Source organism: Tachypleus tridentatus, chromosome 13 (assembly GCF_004210375.1).
Source record: "Tachypleus tridentatus isolate NWPU-2018 chromosome 13, ASM421037v1, whole genome shotgun sequence".
NCBI classification, from domain to species: Eukaryota; Metazoa; Arthropoda; class Merostomata; order Xiphosura; family Limulidae; genus Tachypleus; species Tachypleus tridentatus.
In genome coordinates, this window is record NC_134837.1 from 110,748,209 (window position 1) to 110,763,648 (window position 15,440).

Below are 15,440 nucleotides of genomic sequence, written 5' to 3' on the forward strand. Positions count from 1 at the left end.
AATATCAGTGTTCCTAACCACATTATACTGTATACCTAAACTGATTTTTTCGCAAACTAGTGTTTAGTACACCACTTTTTAAAACAAGATGAGGAAACTTCTTATCTGTCGTCTCATTAAAAGGTAGAAATAGAAAGCAAGAGTCTCAAAAACTGCATTAGGAGTTGTGTTTTTTATTTTGGTTGTGAGGTTTTTAAAAAGCGGTTTTATTGGAATAATCCACGAAATCTGGAAGATCTAAAATAGCCATAAGAAATGAGATTGCGAAAATCAGTAGATATTTTTTAGAACAAATGACGTTTGCATTAGCTTCATTTAGAGAAGATGGCAGTTGCAGAAGCCTCATTCATGTACAGGTTTGATATGACGGTAAACATATTGAAAACATTCTCTGACAATGTTCGAAACGTCGTGTAGTATATATAATGTCTTCTGACTGACACTTGTGATTATTAATGTGTCGTTGATAAAATATGATGGAAGCAGAACAAGTAGTTTTAAAATACATTTATTTCATGCTTTTTAATGGACACCTTTCAAGTGTGAACAAAACAAGACATAATACTCGAAAGCTTGCATGAAAAATACCTTATATGGCTATTGTTGAATAATTGTTTTACAGTTATATGGTATTTTAATCGATATAATCTTTAGTCACACCAAGCCATCATTTATATGAGATTTACTTATAAGTCTCTTTCTTCGCCGAAGCCTCGAACCATTGACTCTAGAGATTAATACTAGGAAGTCTCATTAGTCTACTTCCCAAAAAAACGAAATATGAGCGATGAAAATTATCAGTTTTCTACTGAACTAATGGCTGTTGATGATATCAGTATTCTCTCATCTGTTAAAATGTATAGAAAAAGTTAAAATATTTTCACTTATCTTAGTTATGTACAGTTTATTCTAATTCCCGATTATTGTCATTAGGGGTAAGTATACAATGGTAATTAAAGTTCTCGATAACTTTTCTTTGTCCTCATTCTATGAGATTCATTTTCTCAATAGAAGCCCGAAGGCGAGTTTTCCGTTTTTCTGCCAAGAAACAGCTTACGTTTAAAGACAGAGTATGTTCTGCCAAACCAAACAGTGATGTATTTACCGTCGTTTATAATCAGCTGCAGAAGTCTGGGACGAAACAAGTAAGATGATGAAAAGTGTTGGGTATTAGAAGAATTACAAAACACAGGACATTGTACTGATTACAGCAAGCTTTCAATACCAGTGTTAGTATTCGACTACGGTTCCTGCGAGTGTTCACACAACAAAGCCTCACTGGACAAATTGAATTCGAAGAAATCCACTTCATTGTGTAGTAACAAAACTAATTCTTGCCTTAGAATAACACTGAGTGTTTTCTTATTGATAGTTTAATTAAACACCTGTTTCAGTACTGTTGTCACTTAGAAAACAAATTTGTGGTTCTCAGCTTCTGCGTTAGATTTAGTTTTACTGTATCACACATTGTAAGAAAGTTACGTCCTAAAGTTCTGTTTGTTTGGAAAGATCACGAAAGAAATGTAATGTATTTTATATATATTTATGACTTTGGGGTCTTATATCTTCAATAGAACTTTATTTAAAGGATCAATAGGAAGTATTCCAAAAGAGTTGCTGTATTTGTACAGTTGAGAAACGAAACAAATTATGTAAAATAATTATCGTAGATCTTCTATTTTCTATAAACGTAATTGTACTTTTAATGAAATCTTTATATAGATACAAGTCTGTCGAAACGTTAAGTTGCTAAATGAAGTGAAAAACAAGCAAGTACGTTATTCATTTTCACTGTTTTTTATTATTTATTTCAACAATAATCAAAACCAGTAGTCTGGAAGAGCACATGCCTGGCCAATATTTGAGAGGGTAATGATATGTTCTCACCCTATAAAGGATTTTTTGTTTTTTTGGAATTTCGCACAAAGCTACTCGAGGGCTATCTGTGCTAGCCGTCCCTAATTTAGCAGTGTAAGACTAGAGGGAAGGCAGCTAGTCATCACCACCCACCGCCAACTCTTGGGCTACTCTTTTACCAACGAAAAGTGGGATTGACCGTCACATTATAACGCCCCCACGGCTGGGAGGGCGAGCATGTTTGGCGCGACCCGGCGCGAACCCACGACCCTCAGATTACGAAGCACACGCCTTAACGCGCTAGGCCATGCCAGGCCCCCTATAAAGGAACTGAATCATAAAAAATTAGTCTTTTGCATTATAAAGAATGGGAACAAATAATCAGCGAGATGATGGGATTACACTACGTAACACAAATTTTGTTCCTGGATAGTATGTGTTATTCCTTAAGTTCTTATGTTGTAAAAGTACAGAAAATGGCCATTATTACTTTCAAACTTTGCTTTTGTGACCTGGATAATGAAATTTAGAAATTAACCTATTTTCTATGTAAAAACGGGCAAACTTGCACATTTTCATTTACACAAGGTTTGAATAAAACAACATACACTGTATGAATCAAGATTTACACGTATTTATACTAAAGCTATACAAAAATGTTTAGAAGTGAGTAGTAATGTAAATCGCTTTTCGTATCAGCTCCCAAATATAGTCTCCCATCACGTTTTTGTTATACGCTCCTTGGTAGCGACGTTCAAAGTATAGTATATATTGGTGAAAGCACACTTCTTGCTCCTCTGATTATGCTCCCATGTTCTCCTTGAAATTGTCAAGATGAACGTCAAGGATATGGACTTTCAGGGACATCCTGCAGCCCATTTTGCCGTAGTTCTTTGCGAGAGTCTCAATCAGTTCTACATAATTTTCGGCGTTGTAATTGCCCAAGAAGCCTCGAACCATTGCGACAAAGCTGCCCCAAGCTTTGTTTTTCATTCCCACTAAGCTTCTTGGGGAATTTTGTGCACTCCAGGATCTTTATTTGCGGTCCAACGAAGACATCAGCTTTGATCTTTGCCTCAGACAGCTTAGGGAAGAAGTCTCGAAGGTACTTGAAGGCTGCAAACTCCTTTGGAAGAGCTGTGACAAATTGTTTCATAAGGCCCAATTTTATGTGCAAAGGTGAGAACAACATCTTCTGGAGGTCCAGTAGTGGCTCACACTTAACATTGTGTCTCTCCACAGAGAACTCAGTCCGTTGTGGACAATGCTTCCTGTTGTAGTGCACTACAGTGTCCCTGCTGTTCCGAAGGCAAAGATAACAGGGAAACTTGGTAAAGTCTCCTTGCCTTGGAGATCCATCAGGAATTCTACCATTTTAAAGTCTCCGATAATCTCTCAACCATACTTATCATTTTTCAAGGCCTCTAGCAAGGTCTTGACGCTGTTGTGTTGTATTGCTCTTTGAGGTGCACCGAATAAGCCAGGGGAAGAGACGGATACTTATTCCCGTTATGGAGCAGCACAGCTTTGAGGCTTCTGGATGAGCTATCAATGAAGAGGCGCCACTCGTTCGGGTTACAGGCAATTCCAGTTGCCTCCCACAGACCGGATTCATCGTAACAGAAGCAGATCCCATCTTGACGAGTGAAGTTCTACAACATTGTAGAAAGTTCTTGAAAATTCTTGTAAGTTCAAGAAAATTCTCTATCAGCTACTCAGCACTGAATCTATCTGGAATGTTCTGGAAAATGGGTAAATTTGAAAATTTCATTACCCAGGTCACAAGAGTAAAGTTTGAAGAAAAAAATAGGTCTTTTCCATTTACTTTATGCATAAGCAATTGGGAAATAACACTTTCTGCTTAGGAACAAGAAAAAATAAAAATTATGTTACATAGTGTTATGCGTAATTTATTATACAGCTTAGTTTAAGTAGAAATATATAAATACGAGAATCAATGAAACAGTGAAGTAATAAATGAATGACATTGAAGAGTTCAGTGTTTGTTAGACAGTGAGAGCTATTGTGTCTGTGATTCAGTTAGACAGTAAGGGTTAGCAGGTCTGTTAATCTATAAGTAAGTTTTCTATTTGTGAATCATTGTATTTCCAGTTAGGCCTAAAAGCAAATTTAGTATTCCAACAAAGTCATCGCTTGTTGAAGGAGTAAATTTATTCGTTATCTTGATTGAACTCACATTACCTTTATTAAATAATCCAAAATAACATGTCTAAAGATAGAAAATATTAGAACAACACCATAGGACTAGATCGAAGTGTTGTCCGCAATGTCAATATTCCATGGTGGTCGTATACGCTAATATGTAAGAAAATAAGAATATATTTTGATTATTGTTAATTTCTAAGTATAATTTATATCAAAAATAAAATACACGCTGGTATCGTTAAGCATTCGAACACTTTTACTGTAATCTATTTTATATATTTAAATTTACACAAAATATTTTGTATTTATAAGTTCACTTATATTCTTTTGATTTTTCTGATACACCATGCACTATGCTTCTCGTAAAACGTATACAACATTTTTATTGAACAACATGTGTGCTCAGAAAGGACTAACACTTAAATTATTTGTTTATATGCATAGAATCTTAACCAGTTTCTTTAGTCTTTGTTGACACAACCGAAAATCTGTTAGTGAAAAATAAAACATCAGCATCTGCTTACTTCCAGTTCATTTTAAGTTGGGGTTATGGAAAGATAGATAGCACAAAAACAAGCTATTGTGTCACGTATGCTGTTAGGGTTTGAATTAGTTTTATTATTTTCTGAAACGTTTAGATTTGGGTGGTATTAATCTTGGGATATGCCTTGAAACTCGATTTAATACATTACATTCATTTAGTATTATATTTTTATTAATATTTAAAAACTGACAACAAATCACATTTGTGAGAGTTTTTTATAAACCAAACTTTATCGTATTTTCATTTTGACACAAATTAAGACATTATTCATTGCCTTTCTTACACAAGGTTATAGTAAAAATCTATCAGTTAGAGATGGCTATTCTTTGAATATTTTACGTTCATGTTTAAAAATGTTGGGTTATCATCTTCTAGGTCAGCGTGTTCTCTTACGTCCTGCTGGACTGTTCACTTCGCATGCAAATATTTACATGCCTTTAGAGAGAACCTTATCATCTACTAACATTATTCGTTCAGATTAAGGCACATTGTCGAATGATGTGTGAGCAAAATGCTATTGTTTTAAATAATTAATTTTGTAATGTTTATATGCTTTTTAATGTATGAGTGATGCTATTTTTCTTAAACTATATTGCGTTAGAAAACAGTTTTCCATAATTGTCTCATTATGACAACTTATTTCAGTTTCAGTCCTTGATCAAACGTACTTGGACTTCACTAGTATCCTCATGTTCAGACGTAGTACATACTTATGTTTAAGATGGCTATTTAGTGTTAATTTCAACTTACAGAAATCACAAACTTCTGCCTTCTTAAAGACTTTTATTACGTAATTTATAAATTGTTAACTAGTCTAAGGATATTATTTAATGAAGTTGTAAATTATGTACATTGTTAACAAGAGTATATCGTCATGATAACTATACAGGGTGGCTCGCAAGTTCCTACCCTTTCATATATCTTATGTATCCAGTGTATCTCTGTACTGTCCCTCATTCTCGCTGCATGATATTATGCGACCCCATGTTCTGTGAGACATTTTCCTCAACATAGGGGTTGTTGTTCTAAAAGCCGCTGTAACAGCTGCCTTCAACTCATCATTAGTATAATAACGTTGTTTAGACACAACATATGGATTGGTAGGGACTTACGGGCCACCCTGTACAATGGCAGGAAACTGTTCTTTTAACATTTCAGGGGAATTAGAATATTAGATATATGATTCAAATCTCTGTGTAACAACTATTGCATTTCCATGATGACCGGAAACCCAGTTGAAGTAAAAATGTATTCATAAGATGGGCGGTATGGGTATTAAAACTTTAATCAAAATATAATACAGGACAATGTTTCGACCTTCTTAGGTCATCTTCAGGTTAACGAAGAGTTTTTAGTACACATACCAGCTGTCTTATGAATCATCATCATCAAATTATAATGGAACTCTTGCTTCTATGTATGATACTGGAAAAAACTCCTTTCATTATGCGATGTGCAACCCCCATCTTCGTGAAATTTCTATAGAATCTATACTGTGTGCATGTATACCTGCAATAGGGGTCATGATTTCCCGTTTCTACATTCTGAGGGTGCAGATATGACGTTATGAATACGTCACACGCAGATATAATGCACTGGCGCCGTGGGTAATCGGCTAGTACAACTAATGCATCCACACTAATTGCAGCGCCCTCTAGTGTCAATTGAGTAGTTATAAATGTTTTGGGAACTTAACTTTTTCAATAATAAATATTTGAATATCGTTTGTAATGTAATTCACCAACTAAAAATAATTCATAAATTTAGAAGATTGTTTGTTTGTTTTTAAATTTCGCACAAAGCTACTCGAAGGTGATCTGTGCTAGCCGTCCCTAGTTTAGCAGTGTAAGACTAGAGGGAAGGCAGCTAGTCATCACCACTCACCGCCAACTCTTGGGCTACTCTTTTACCAACGAATAGTGGGATTGACCGTAACATCATAATGCCCCCGCGGCTGAAAGGGCGAACATGTTTGGCGCGATGGGGATGCAAACCCGCGACCCTCGGATTACGAGTCGCACGCCTTAACGTGCTTGGCCATGGCGGACCCAAATTTAGCAGACTATAGTAGTAGATGAAACTACGATCATGGAGCTAATTTAAATAATATTAATATGGTGGGATATTTCAAAATCATGGAACATTAGGCACGAAGCTTAACGACTGTTATAATTATGTAACATGATAATAATCACTGAATATCGTAATATAAGGAATGTTCTACGTCACTGTTCCCTTTGTCCTCACCATGCCAGATGCCAGAAGAATTTTAAATCACATTGTTCTACCACGAACATACAATTAACAGAAAAACATTTATTAAAAAAACAGGCATATTATCCATTATCAACTGCCATAGGTAAAACATAGACTAAATAACATATACATAGTTTTTATTCTAAGGAAAAGAATTATGAATGCGAGATGGCGCTATAATAGTAAATATATTCGAACAAATATATTTTCACTTATACGACGACTAATATTAAAATAATATTGTACACGATCCTTTTTTGTCAAAGGTTAAGATCATACAATTGAGAGTGAGGTTTTACGGAACAAGTGAAATTTTAAAAAAGAGAAATATAAACATCTATGTATATTAACCTGTCGAAAAAAATAATTCATATTACTCAAAGACATCTCTTAATATTATATCAGCAGATATGTCCTTCGGTGAGGACATATATTACTGCATTACAACGCTAAATTCTGGGGTTTAGTTCCTTGTGGTGGAGAGATAACGCAGTGGATCGTTTTGTGTTAAAATAAACTCTAGAACAGATAATAATTTTTAATGTACAACTTCATCTCTCAACATGTCTGATCTAGTCTGTAATTACTGTAGATGAACCATGGCTACTTAAAGAAATAGCTTGGCAGTTCCTGTTATGAGCGGAAAAATTATAATATAAACATGTTGTATTATCTCAGTGAAGTAATTAATTGATTGGTTACAGAGTCCGTCGCTAACGGACAGAAACCATTAAAGTTAAAAAACAAAAATATCACATTTTCTTGTTGGTTTCAGTAAGCAGGGTATGATAACCTAGTATCTCACCAGAATCAGGTCATCAGACGGTAAACATGCTTCGCTGCACGCCATCGATCTCCTGCCCCATGAGTCGAACGATCCTTCTCGAATCTTCTGGTTTTCCAATCCATTCTTATTATCTGAGAATTAAGGTCAATGTTTAAGGCCTCAGACAGGAAGAAACAAATTAATTCGAGTTGAAAACCAAGCTCATTTTCTCATATGTTATATGAAACCTAGAAAGACTAACTAAACTAAAAGATTCTTAAAATATTTGAATGTAGAAATACGCACAACGAACATAGAAGTCTATTGAAGATTTATGTTAAAAGGAACAAATTATAGAATGTTGAGAAATACCATAGTAAACATTTGAAACGTAACATGAAAATTGTTCGAAAAGAGTATAACTCAATTTCTTTCTTTCGAGTAGAGTAACACTGTCACCGCTATCGTTAATAACACATTTATAAATTGTTCATTTATTGTGTGAAAATGTGTATAATCAGAGAAAATTATTATGATGCCTTTGGAAATGTAGTTTGTTCGTTCCACACATGTAACAAAGAATGGTTAAAATGTGTAGATAAAACTATTAGTGTACTTTGTTTTTATCTGTGTTAGACATGTTTATTTTTACCTGAGAAAGCGTACAATCATACGTATAAAATATTCCTAAAAACTAAACAAATAATAGCCCACAATGTTTTATGTATATAAAAGAAGTAACAGCCATGTAGATATTAAATACTTCAATTATTGATCTAGAAAGAAGAACGATATCTAAAATACAAATTTATGTGATAATATACTTGTGCATGAATTCGGCGAATTACATATCAAGAACAATCAATGTGTTACACCAAAGGCATATCACGCTTTCTGCTGTGTCTACCGAGGGAAATCGAACCTAGTATTTTAGTGTTGTAAATCTGAAGAGTTACCGCTGTCCCAAGAGGTAACTGGAGACATTGCAACTGCATTTGTGTTATGTCGTAAGATAGATATACCAGTGTGTAAAAGTTATGCACTTTCTGGTTACAACGAAGATACAAATGAATAATTGGAATTGTAGGTTCAGAATTAGGATATATGTATAAGTAAAGGTTATGTTCGTTTTGAATTTCGCGCAAAGCTACACGGGGGCTATCTGTGCTAGCTGTTCCTAATTTAGCAGTATAAGACTAGAGGGAAGACAGCTAGTCATCACCACCCACCGCCAACTTGGGCCACTCTTTTACCAACGAATAGTAGGAATGACCTTCACTTTATAACGCCCTCATGGCTGAAAGGGCGAGCACGTTTGGTGTGACGGGAATTCGAACCCGCGACCCTCGGATTACGAGTCGAGTGCCTCAGCCACCTGGCCATGCCGGGCCGTAAAGGTTATGAATCATAAACACTGATGAGAATACTGTTGAGTGTTCCATGGTTCGGGTCAACATTTGGAAAGTTGCCAAATCATTAAACACTGTGGAGGCATTTTTAGTTAATTTCACGCAGCATGGTGTAACCAGTTTGGACTTTGAACTTTGCACGGCTTTTTTTTTCTGGTCTTTTTAAACTTTTTTTTTTCTTTATAAACCTTTTCAACACATAGTTTTCTTTGTTGCTGTTTCAATGAAAAAATATTGCATCATTATGTTCGCATTCATTATCTCCAATAACCACAACAATGTTATCTTATGACACTTTTTCTATGGCAAACTTAAGTTTTATCTAAAAACATTCCACATTTGTGGTCATTGTCAAAGTTGGTAGATGTATAGCAGTTAATGAAATGACATTAGCCCTTGGGTTTTCTTGAAGATAAGCCATAATGATCCTGCTAGAAACTTAATCACCGAAAATGATACATTTTAGCGCTTTTTGACTCATATAAAAATCCAAGCCATAAAGATATACATTTGTACAATTTTTGTCAGAAAGGTGATATACTGATAACTGTGTTTTAAAACTTCGTATCCGTCTCCGTGTGTTATTTTAGTATATACAAGGTCCTTTTAGTCAATGATGTCAGTCTGGTATTTGTTTGTCAAGAAGCACAGCTTGTTCTTTCAAGCCCCCTCAATAGCAGGTCTGAAGGCATCATAATGCTAAAATTTAGATTTCGATCTCCGCAGTTGGCAGATCACAGATATCCCAATGTTTGGCTTTCTGCTTAGGAACAAACAAAACAAACATTCTTTCAACTGTCTTTCATCAGAGTTATGATAGTAATGGTGACAATCTCGATTTGTTTCTTGCACTTGATAAGAGTATTTCTGTTGTTTCCTGCTAGCATTAGACTTTAATGGTTGAAATAAGTTGTTCTATTCTAGAAGGAGGCAGAAGGACCTCTGAAAGTACCAGTTATATTATTCTCAAAATATCCAATAACTCTCTACCCTAATTTCCCTTTTTGCACTGTTCATTTGTGTTCTAATATTCAAGGGGACAATATTATTGTCTTGCTTTCAGTTGCTTGTCGCCCACAATAATCTATGAGTATTTTTGTAAGGCTTCATTGAGAGACAAAGTTGTCATGCACGAAACAAGGGCCTTACTTTAAGAAAAATATATTATAGACCAGAAATACTACATTGAAGATAAAATTAGAAACATTTATTCTACATATATAAGGCAAGAAATAGGGTTCAAATGGCAAGACAAACTTATTTTAGGATAATATAGAGGACGAGAGGAACGATCAGTTGGTTGACTACTCTACGGATAACTTTTGCAGATTTATCATCATTAATCCCGATCAAAATGTAGTTTTACCACTCTACTGGCAGAAACTCCATGTAAAAAAGAATTCCATTAAATTAGAAGAACCAAAGAAGACATTTAAGTACCAGAAGAACGGAAAAGTTCCAGACCTCGATAACATCCCAGCTGAGGTTTCAAAACAAACGGGAGATTTAAACTCCAATCTCTTTGATGTAATAAAAGCTGCATATCACAACACTGAAGTCCAAGATGAATGAAGACGAAAGAGGATTTGTTCCATTTCCAAAGAAAGGAGATCTTAGCAATCCATCTAATTATCGTGGGATCAGTCTGATGATAATAGGAACAAGTTTTCAATCACATTCTCTTAAACTGCAGATGTCTGCATATTGTTGAAGTTCTTTCTAAAAGAATAAGAATGGCTAAATAAAGAAAGTTTTTACAGTTTTATATATTCTTGCATTTCGGTGTTTCATGAAGTTTATTGGCTTCCTCAAGGTCTTTGATTACATTTTTAGGGACAGAAAAAAGCATTTTACATGCTTAAAAATTCCAATTGAAACTGCGAGTATGATTTCCATTTTGTACAAAAAATTCTAAGACCATTGTTTTGATCACATACAAACAGTGAAACAGTTGCTTTTTACACTATTTGTTGATAAAAACGTATCCCAAGACTTGGCGGTAGGTGGTGATGAATAGTTGCCTTCCCTCTAGTCTTACATTGCTAAATTAAGAACGGCTAGATCAGATATCCCTTGTGTTGATTTGCGCGAAATTAAAAAGAAACATACGTGCTGTACAACATATTCCACCATTTTTCTTTTACGAAAAAACAACAAAAAAACTTTGTTAGCTTGCTGAAGTCGTCGTTTTATTCAATGGTTAATTTTTGACGGATCTTAGATCCATAATCTGTTTTTGGATAATTCTTTAAAGACGAAAACTATTAATTTTAAGACTGCTTCAGTTGCATTATGAGTTAATAACTGCCTGATGTAGTCAACTACATCACTTTTTTAAAGTACAGCTTCTAATAACTCATATTATAACTGCCAAAACTGTACCTTCCCTTTACCTTTTAGCATGGTTGTTTTTTTTATCCCACTGCCATTTTGTTCCAGACCTCCGTAGGGACCTGATAATATACATTTTTACATTGACATTACATATGAGTCCTCATTAGGGATTTTTATTTTTTAATGCCATTGTATTTCTGCCATTTTGTCGAGCCCAGAACCTCAGCCATTTAAATGTTGAAAACTACCTGATAATATTTCATTGTAGAACTTGAGCACTGATTTGATATATGGTGTATAACGATTAAAGTGCCGAAGTATAACGCTTTTAAAAAGGATAATGGTGATATCACATCATATTAAGATAGGTGATAATTAAATAATATCATCTTTACTGGTCCGATAGGAATATCATTTCAACAATTGTATATTTGTTGTATGGCACGTTGTTCACTTGTCTGACGGGGATAAAAAGGCTTAGTTAAAATACCACAAATTAAGATTTGTAGCGAGGTTAATACTGTTACCAATTCTATAGTGATTTCTTAAATCACTGAATATTTACTATGTATACGTCTTTTCCGTTCCCTACAATCAACAGAACACTTGAACAGATAACACTTAGTAATCTAAGCAGAATTCTTGTGACATGCATATAACTTGAAATATCACCGTCTTAAAGTTTACATTCAGCACTTGTGTTTTTTATGTAACAGTAAAGAGTGAACAATTTAATACTTGAGTTTGTTGTTTGGAAGAATCATACTCAGTTTTAAAGGCGCACAATCATTAGTCATTTCATTTAAACAACATGAAATGTCATGGTTGAAAGGTGACGACGTAAAGCTCAACATCAGAATAACTGACATGAATAAAAAGATCAGGGTCTCAAAGTAAAAGCTCACAAGGAAAAGTACAAGTTGAACTATTGTGTGATATACACATTAAGAAATGTCAGAGGTTAAAAATTTTACACTTTGTTCATTTTACAACATAATAAATTAGCCATTTAACAATTACTTATTTTAAGTATAAAACAATTAACAGATGATTGTATTCGGTTTTCTTCCGTTAAAACATTATTTCATATTTTTCCTTGCTCCATTACCAATGAATGTCATGATTAAATACCTATTTTTGCAATTCACGCTCCAACATAACTCTTTAAATAAGTTTACAAAGATATAGATTTATTGGTCTATTTTACTCAACTGCTCTTCTGATAAGGGTTTCCTCAATCAATCTCTGATTTATAATAGCATTTTAGGATTGTTGAACACGTTTCTGTAGAGATCATTACGGAGCACTTCAGTATCTTACCCTACTTGAATAAATGGTGGTTCTAATCTCAAGCGAATCTGTCTTTACAGATGTACTACTAAGATCTTCCATATAAATAATGGGATACTTGTGATGAAAATGTTTTGATTTAGTTAAAGTTAGCCTCTCTAATTAAGCGCATAATTAGCAGAACCTCCTTTTATGTTTGAAGCCTTCCGTCAATTTCAGTTGATTAAGAAGATAACGTTGGAACGTATGATGGTTCCTGTTTATCAGGATAGATTTTTCCAAAGCTGGAATGATTAGTGGAGGATAGTTGTTGTTACTATACTGTGTAAATATTTAATCTATATTTTCTTACATTTGTTAAAGTACGTAAAAAAACAAATATAGATACACGAACGACCTATACGGCCTCCCAGTGGCTCAGCGGTATGTCTGCGGATTTGCAACGCTCAAAACTGGGTTTCGATACCCGTGGTGGGCAGAGTACAGATAGCCCATTGTGTAGCTTTGTGCTTAATTCAAAACAACAACGATAAGATATATGTTTCCAAACACAAATTGTAAATAAAAATAATTGACGTTACGCACAAAGAGAGTTTTTCCATTTTAACTTAAGCATTTGTATGTAATTAAGCACAGAGCAACACAATGGGATATCTGTGCTCTGTTCACAACGGGTATCGAAACCCGGATTCTAGCGTTGTAAGTGCGTAGACTTATCACTGTACTAACGGAGGGCGGGGTCTTAAGTAAGTTGGCCCGGCATGGCCAGGTAGGTTAAGGTGTGCGACTCGTAATCTGAGGGTCGCGGGTTCGCATCCCCATCGCGCCAAACAGGCTCGCCCTTTCAGCCGTGGGGGGCGTTATAATGTTACGGTCAATCCCACTATTTGTTGGTAAAAGAGTATCCCAAGAGTTGGCGGTGGGTGGTGATGACTAGCTGCCTTCCCTCTAGTCTTACACTGTTAAATTAGGGACGGCTAGCACATATAGCCCTCGAGTAGCTTTGTGCGAAATTCAAAAACAAACAAACTTAAGTAAGTCATAAAGATCAATATCTAGAGTTTTTATTTTTTATATATTTTCATACTTTATTATTTATATCTAATGACCTCTCTGTAAACAATTCCTACTAAGCACAGCTTTTGTTCTGTTATTGTTCATTATTAAGTGTAAAGTTACTGGATGTACAGCTACTGAAACCACATTTTTAGCGTTATATACTCACAAACATAACGCTGACTCACTTGAAAAACGTATTGCAAATATTACAAGTTAAAGCTACATTTGATTAATGAATGTCATTAGACGGTATACAAATATCGTTACCAGATGTTTCAAATAACAATGTGGATTTACTGTGAAGCTAATTAAAACAAAATTAGTATCTGAAATCATAATATTAGCGTTTTTTTCTATTTTTACAGGTATTTTAGATTTATTTGCGAGACTCACGCTAAACACTTGGATGAAAATATCTTTCTAAACAGGAACAAGTAAGCCTCACGTTATTGGCCTATAATTTAGTGGATAAAGTCACAACTATACTACAAACGTGGATAGCAAATCCATCTAAACTGAAGTAAGTGAACAACACGTTAAAAAAACCAGAATTTACTGCTTGGAGCCTCAATTAATAAAAAGCACTGGAATAATAACATTTAGACAAGATGAAATAAACCAACCTACCGATTAGAACCCAGAATTTACTGGGTGAAATCACAATTACGGCTAAACATTTAAGGGACAAGATGGGGTCTTTTTGTTTAATAAGGCTTTTCATCCACTTGAAAAACAATAAAAACGAAACAAACTGAGTTTTAGCCCTGATTATTTAAATTCTATCGACCGTTAAATTTGCTCCATCAACCGTAACTGAAAGCAACCACCTTGTAAGAAAAGTAAAACTGTCTAAACCAAAAATGACTCATGCGCTGCCAAAATTTATATTTGTGTCCCATTGTCCAACCATATTTTTTCCATTAGATACCCAAAACTGATTATCCATCGATACCATCAGTTCTCTTGATAATATTCAAAACTTCAATCAGATCTTCACGCTTTCTTTTTCAAAATAAAACAGTATCCCCGTTAATACAACCCAAAATCCTATTTATTCTATTACTCGCAAAAATACACTTGGATAATTTAAGAGGTAGACCAACTAAAACACCAATATTACCTTTAATAACACTATTAAGATTATTTACATCAAGATAATACCTGTAATCTAAATTATATATTTCCGTCTATTATAGTTAAAAGCCATCTACCAGTTGTTACTCAGTTTTCCAAATGACTTAAATCCTTTTTCTTTATGTATCATACTTCTACTTAAGTCAGCAACATTGAATACCTCAATATCATCAGCAAATTGGTAATTTTGATATCTACAGTATGACACTGAATAAATCAAAAATAGCGAAAGCCCCAACACTGATAAACCCTACTTACGACAGTTAGCCAATTTCACTGAACTCCATTTAGTATAAAACTCAGCTTATCATCTTATAACCACTATTCGATCCAACAAGCCAACTTATTTCCTTCACCCACAGAGATAACTTTTAACAAGCTATATGTGACAACGCGTCAAATTCTTTCTGAAAATTCGATATACACGAGTCCATACTTGTATCCTAAACAACATAACTAGTAATGCTTTCAAAGAATGTCAGTAGTTTAATAAGGTAAATGCTGCTACAGTGAAATCACATTGATTATCCAACAAACTTTTAAACTTTGTCAAATGACTTTGCAAGTCATTTTGATCCAGATTTCAAAAACTTTTCCCATCATTGATGCAAGAGTAATATAGATT

At 34.5% G+C, this 15,440-nt stretch overlaps 1 long non-coding RNA gene across 1 annotated transcript in view; it reads left to right on the top strand.

Annotated features, from left to right (window-relative positions):
- The window catches only part of LOC143239834 (uncharacterized), a 69,883-nt gene that overhangs the window by 18,515 nt on the left and 35,928 nt on the right, over nucleotides 1-15,440 (top strand). The window contains exon 2 of the long non-coding RNA XR_013021400.1: nucleotides 14,047-14,201. This is a non-coding gene — a long non-coding RNA (uncharacterized LOC143239834). The remainder of the gene's footprint in view (nucleotides 1-14,046; nucleotides 14,202-15,440) is intronic.